General features: G+C 36.9%; 1 pseudogene; it reads left to right on the top strand.

Annotated features, from left to right (window-relative positions):
- The first annotated feature begins 2245 nt into the window (after positions 1-2245).
- On the top strand, positions 2246-7521 carry LOC129299539 (TSL-kinase interacting protein 1-like; annotated as a pseudogene).
- Positions 7522-7559: the final 38 nt, after the last annotated feature.

The following is a 7559-nucleotide window of genomic DNA, read 5'->3' as shown; positions in this document are numbered from 1 at the left end:
TTAGCTTTTTAGGTAGGCTTATGGTAAAGATAATTACACATTATTACCATAAATATGATAATACTCATCCACAGTCATAGCCCTTGCCCACTGAATTTTCATTGCATCTCATTACTATCTTCTTATTCTAAAATTGCTTTCTTCCACTTTTGCTACCTCTCCCCACACCTCTTCCATCTTTGAATCACAGCCCCTCTTATCTCATCGTTGCCACTAATACTATTGTCCGCCTCCCTTGTTATCTCTGCAGTCATCTGTTCCTTCTTCCTTGTAACTCTCTCCATCGTTGCGACCGCCGATCCACCCCTCTTTTCTTCTTCACCACTTGTGTCTTTTTCTTCATCTCTCTATCATCGTCAAGCTCTTCTCTCTCCATCTCCCCCCTCCCATCTTCATATAATGCTAATGATGGCGGCCTCCTCCCAGCCATTGCCAACCACGTCTGTGTCAGCCTGCCTAACTTCTTCAGGTATGGTAACCTTTACTTTCAATAACTAGGTCGAATGCCACCACCAACCTTCACCCATTCCCATGCTAGCGTTAACAACGTCCATGTGCGCGACAAATGTGGGTTTCCTTCTCCCCTGATTTGGCTCTCCGTTTGCGAGTCTATTCCAGTTCCTTCTTGTCATTCAAGCTTATTTTTGTGTTTCTGTTATTTTCCACTGATCTAGTTATTGTAGCATGTTTGTTTGTGGACTTTGTTTGAGGTTCTGGTTGATTTAAAATAAAAATTGTAACGGAAGGCTTTGAACAAAAGAAATTTAAGAAATGAATGACTTCACGTGGAAAAAGGTAAGAAGCAATTGAAACTTTCCAGCAGGTCATGATCAATAGGAAAAGGTATAGTGGAGGCATGATCGTGGAGAAGCAATGGAAAATTTCAATTATCTTTTAAGTTGAGAAGAGAGGAGGGATGGAGGATTTTTCTTGGTTGGGATTATTTTGGTCTTTTCATTTTTGTACGCATCCAATTAAATATAAAAACCAGAAAAAATTATATTTAACCTCTTCTCATATGAATTAATTATAAATAAAGATTAACAACAAATCTCATTAAAAAAATCATATTTTAATTTTAACAATAATCTATTTTATATTGGTTTTCATTTATAATTAATTTTTTAGGAGGTGGTTAACTATAATTCTTCTTAAAAACTAACCCATAACTACTAACATACCAAACAAATACATGATAATTAATATTACATTACATGGCATGGGGTTATTAGAACGGAATATAATTGAACCAAACGGGTCCTCCTTCCTCTCGCCCTTGGTTCATTCCTTGCTTGCCCTCCGAGTCCAAGCAATCCACGAGACAACAGCAAATACAATATTTTCTTATTTATGTCAAAAGGAGAATGCAATGACATTATTTACTATTAATAATGAAAAATTTATCTTTTAATTCTCTAACTTTTAATTTACTTGTAACTTAATCTCTCAACTATAACTTACTGTGACTCAGTCTTTCAACTTTTGAATCACTTATAAACTAGTCTTTGAATTTTTATTAATTTTTTTTTATGTTAGCTTATATCTTATATCAATGAGTAAGAAGATGATATTTTAGAATAATATATGAGTGTTTTTTTATCCCTATTATTTGATAAGAAATTTAAAAAAATTTAAAAATAAGGATCGAATTATAGGTAAATTAAAAATTGAGAGATTTAATTGCAATGAGTCATAATTAAAAGATTAAGTTGCAGTGAGTTATAATTAAGGAATTGAGTTATAAGTGGGTTAATAAAAAAAATTATAACTGAATCAAACGGGTCCTCCTTCCTCTCGCCCTTGGTTCATTCCTTGCTTGCCCTCCGAGTCCAAGCAATCCACAAGATAACAGTAGATACAATCTTTTCTTATTTATGTCCAAGGGAGAATGCAATGACATTATTTACTATTATTAAATTAATAAAAAGAAAAAGTGTGTTGATTTCTTTATTGGCACATTTGCAATTTTGCATCTTGTTACAGGCACGTAGGAAAACTGGAAAAGTAAGCCTAATGGTTTTCACCCTTTATTTATTATTTTTGTATTCACTATTCATATTCATTATATTCATTCATCGTTCATGTGCCGAAGCTTAAAGAAAATCAAATATCTTGCCCTATTCTTCAAGTTATTATTATTACCCGCTGAAGTTGTAGCTTGAGTGAAAAATAAAGGACGTGGTGCTATATTTATTCATTTATTACCTTTTTCCAATTCCAGGTGCCAAAAAATCCTTTATTTTTTCACTTTTGAATTGAAGAAATTGGATAATAATCAATTACATGTTATTTTCCTTTATTTTTCTGGGGGAAAAAAAGTAAATCCATTTCCTTGCTCTTCAACTGTAGACGTCTGTCGGAAGATTCCCTCCGATCTTGACCGATCGCCTAACACCTGAAGTTTGCGACCTTGTCTCAAAGAATTTGCTCGATCTCAGGTATTGCAGTTTCGGAATTCTTTTTCCTCTTTTTCAATTGTTCGTCATGTAATTGTACGCGTGATTGTTCCAGTAGTTCTGTTTATACCTCGAGATCGAAACCCTAGTCTCTTATTTGTTACTCTCAATGTATGTTGCCTGCGATGACCACGATTTTTTAGGGTTTCTGTGAAATTCTAAAATATAGAATCCTTTAATTGAATGTTTCTATATGTTTGCAAGTATTATCTGTGATGGATAGGAGCATGAATTGATTGTCAGTGATTCTTGTGCTCAGGTTTCATTTTTTATTTTTTTTTATGGCTGCGAATTAATTTGTGACCCTTCCAGTTTGGGAGACGACTCGGCTTAACAACAGCCACCCTCCCAAGAAAAAAAGTTGGGATTTTTTCTGCCGCTGTGCCCATTTTTCTTCCTGTGTTCTGATATCCTGACATCTTACCTTCTCCATGTTCCCAGGCAGCTGAATCTGGGCTTGCGCTTTTTAGCATTGGCTGGAGCATTATAAAATATGAGCATATGCTAAAATATGCAGTCTACAGCGCAGATCTCTCTCGATTCTAATTCTCACCTTCATCCAGAGACTGTCTCAATTCAAAATGGTGGTCCTGGAGTTTCGTCATCCATCATGAATATTGTCTTGCCGCAGCTGCCTGGTCAGCTTTCATATTTGCACCTTATTATTATTATTTTCTTAATATAGACATTTTGATGCTTGTGATTGTTGAGACTTGAGGAGTGAATGGTTCCATTCTTAACAAACATTTACAGCCCCTAAAAAGCCGACAAGGCAGTGGGCTGCTTGGACTCGTCAAGAGGAAGAAAGCTTCTTCACTGCGTTACGACAAGTGGGCAAGGTAAGTGTGTGTGTGTATGTAAATTGATATGTCCTTTATGTGATTATAAAAGTTTTGCTAATTACATTATCTTTAAATGCAGAATTTTGAGAAGATCACTTGCCGTGTGCAAAGCAAAAACAAGGACCAGGTATCTATTGCTAGGCATAGTTCTTCCTTTTCCCATTTGATTTTTCCCAAGCAAATTTTGTTTGAAATTTTCAATAATTTCTTAAACTGATTTCTTTTTCCAATCCTTTGTGTTGGTTGCTCGATTTCAGGTCAGGCATTATTACTATAGGCTTGTAAGACGGATGAACAAGCTTCTTGGACCAGAATTGTGTTTGGATGCTAAAAAACTCTAAAGATACAAACGCTGCAATGCTTCGCTGGTAAACTTAATTACACTATGACCGACTGTTTTCCATATGGATACTTGTTTGTCTGCAAGATAAAGAGCATCCTATCCTATCACTCAAAAATTGAAGTTTTCAGCAGAATGATAGATGCTTTCTGCTTTCTCTCATTTTGTTGCAGGTGGTCATTATTAGAAAAATATAGCTGCAAAGCCTCAAAGCTTCACCTGAAGCCTCGGAAATTCAAAATATTTGTAGAGGCCTTGGTTAGTAAAATATCTTTGACCATCTGAAGGTATTATATTTTGTGTTTCAGTATGTGGTTGAGCTGACCTACATATATTGCCATGAAGGAGCACCAACTCATGAAAGACCGGAAGAAGAATGTGCGCAGGAGACCTTTGCAGGGGGAAAATTACCCTCCTGCTGCCACCAATACTGTCTCTAATCAAAATAGAACCTTGGGAAATGATGCTCGAACTGTTAAACTGGTTCTTGTTGATAGTCAAAACATTCAAAGCCTTGGAACTTCAAAAGCATCATTGAAGCGCAATGTAAACATGGGTATTAACCGAAACAACACTAAGGGAGAGTCAACTACCATGAAACCTTCAAGGCAACGAAAGAAACCAGGTGATTCTTTTTTCTGTTCCCCTTGTATCTTCTAACCTTCACGATTTATCTACTTTATACTAGTTTCGTCATTCATATTAGTATTGTTGATATCCAATAGAAAACATCCTACATAAATGCTTCTTATATTTTTCATAGTAAGGGATTTTTTATGACCCTTGAGACTTGAGTGACGGATTGTTAGCAGGCATGATCACAGCAGCTGCATATAAAAAATGGGAAAAGGCTGCAATGGCTGGTGTTTCTTTAGTTGCAGATGCTGCAGAACATTTGGAGCGGGTTGCCACTGTCAAGGACGTTGAACATGACCAGGGGACTTCAGGTAGTCATCTTGTTGGTACTTTTACCTGTTAGTTGCACCCTAAAGGACTTAAAACTTCAGAGATTTATGACTTCACACTGATTCTTCCATTTTATTGCAGTAGAAAAGTGTTTTGAACCTGTTGACAGTGTTCTGCCCCTATTGCCCAAACCTCCTCAAAATGACGTTGTTGATAACAACATACAGACTATCGTGAAACTTAAGCTCCAGTTGTTCCCGATTGATGATTGTACTCGAAGAGCCTTGGAAAGGGTGAGAACAAACTGCAAGCATCCAACTATAGAATTTCAGATGGCTTCTTGAATGTTGTATATTTATCTTGCCCCCTAATTTCTTTACAGGATAGTCACAATCCATACCTGGAGCTTACTCTTAGTACTCGAAAAAAGATATCATCAATAATAGATCATCTGAACCGTAAATGGGGTAATTCGAGCATGGCAATTGGACAATTAATGCTTTTTCCTTATAATATTCAGAAAGAGAATTTGGCTAGTTATCAGAGATGGACACAAGAATCTACTGTTAGTGCAGGAGATGTATATGGAATGATTGGAAGCCCACCTATATTCCGTTTGAGGTACCCCTTGACTGTTTTCCTTCTTCTTGGCTTCTTTGTTAAATTTGAAGCAACTAACCAGTAGCATTTAAGAAATTTAATGAGTATGATTTAACCTTAATAGTCTGTTAAATGAAAAAAATACTTGTGAAAATTTGTTGCGTATGTTTTCATCGAATAGATTTGCCTCATTATGATCGTGTTTACTGTTGTGTTTTTTTGGCTAATGGGTAAAAATGTGGTTGTCGATGCAGTTCTAAGTCATTAGGGAATGGCCAGGAAAGAAAGACACGAGATAAAATTAAGAAATATCACATGGACCTTCAATGTTAAGTTATCTCACTCATTTTGGAATCTCTGGAGAAGAGTTAGAAACACAGATAAAATTTTCATGCAGAAGTTTTGAGATAATCAAATGTGAAGGTGGATGGATTACAGTCACATATTTTATGTAGTACAGCCTACTTGTTTTTACTGAGAGAAGCCTATTTACTATGTATTGGTAAACCAATCGTTGCAAACCTTTTCCTTACCAGATACTGATTTGATTGTTATTATGTCCACTTTTTTTTTTTTTAATGAAGGTATGGATGGTTTTCCCATGCCGAACTTGGACCTTCAAATAATCAAGGGCCTATTGCATTTAACTGCATGCCTGGACAATCCAACATTAACACGGTCAATGTGAAGGGTCACATTGTGGATCCTTCTCTCCCTACAACATCAACAAATAATTATCACCAGGATTCTTGTGATGATCGAGGAACATCCACAGCCAAGAATCTTGCTCCTGCCACTACTTCAACTGATTTGCCTAATGCAAGAGATGACAATGTTTCCCTAAATCCAAGCATTAAGGAGTCTGGCAATGCTACACTCGCTGTTTCATCACAAGGAACAGATGCTGGGGATGAAATCATGACAAAACAAGTAGATGAAATGGTAACCCCCCTTCTCTTTCTTAATTCAAAGATATGCTGTAGATTTTCGTCTTTTTTTGAGTCATGAGATAATTCGTTTGCTTTGATGGAATAACATTTGTTCCTGCTTCAGAGTACTGAATTTTTACTCTCTTCTGAGTGTTATTACATAGCTTTTCTCTTTTTGTGACCGGCAGTTGTCAGCTGTCTTACTGGCCCTATTGTTGTTTGTCAAGTGGCAGATTATCCATCATTGCTAGCATCCAAATCTATGTTGTCTTTCTGTTGATCTTTACCTTCTACTGTGTGCTCAGGACGAGTTGAGATTAAGCAATGGAACGGGTTTTTCAGCTGGTGAATGGGCTGATAGCCTTACCAACATAAGCGTAGGAGACCTACTTTCAGGAGCATCTGAGGATCTGGAAGATAGGTTCATTAATCCAACTGGTGCTGAGAATTGTAATGGTCTTCTCCAAATTCCTTTTAGCAGTGATTCTTTTGATGCTGCTATTGCCGCTCACATATCTCGACATCGAGAAAAGATGGGGCATCAACCAACTTTGGCATCCCATACATCTTCCATCTGGGATGCTGAAGAAACGTGTGATGCATTTTTGTTTAAAAAAGATCCTGTTTCTCGTGTGAAGTTGGTTCCTGTGTATCTCCCATTACTTCTCCCGAATCCCACAAACAGGTTCCAGGAAGAAACTCCATTTGCTCTGAGCATTTGGTTGAGGTAATACTTTATAGTTTTGGTAGTCTACTGCTACAAGTTTATTGGGAATTGATATTAACTTCCCTTCTCATTGCAGCAGTCACCTAAAAGAGAGAGGCTTGTGGATAATTTTGCTCATACTGTCCCTATAGATGGTTTTGAATCTAAGGCAGATTTCCAGGATCATTCAGCAAAAGATTTCAGTGGGCTAGTGGATGTGTACTGGGTATGTTGCTTCTTTCCTCCTCCTTTTGTTTTTTAGGTGAGGGGTAGGTGGCTCTTTCATACAACTGTTTTCACTGTGTTTCAAGCCCGTGGCCTGTATGCACCTTGTGAGGCTCATCTGCTGCTGGGCAATTTCAAGGAATAGGTTCATCACAGCCAAGCATTACAAGTTTCTTATTATCACAGTGTGAATCATTAATCAAATCAATGGAATCGAGGCAGCTTTAAAGATTTTAACTATTATACTGATTTAAACAGAAAATGAACTTGTATTTGATTTTTGAACTTTTTGAGTAGCTATTTGACTTGTTCGGAGATGTCATTTTATCATGTTGCAGCCTGATTCGTTGGGACCACTGGATTTAGATGTACCATCAACGAAGTACCATAGCCAAGATTTAATTTTAAGCGATAGTGGTTTGAATCGCTTGATAGCCAGCAGCCTAGATGCATTCCAGAATTGCTCCTTCTTTGGGATTGACAAAAAGGAATCCTGATGAACGATTGAAGTTTTAGAGAAACTGGCCGTCTTTCAGATTTTAAAGTTGGAAAATG

Source organism: Prosopis cineraria, unplaced genomic scaffold (genome assembly GCF_029017545.1).
Source record: "Prosopis cineraria cultivar Desert tree isolate PC_DT_omini unplaced genomic scaffold, ASM2901754v1 PC1196, whole genome shotgun sequence".
Classification (NCBI taxonomy): Eukaryota; Viridiplantae; Streptophyta; class Magnoliopsida; order Fabales; family Fabaceae; genus Prosopis; species Prosopis cineraria.
Note: the sequence above shows the minus strand (reverse complement) of the source record. Positions and strands in the feature narration are given on the sequence as shown.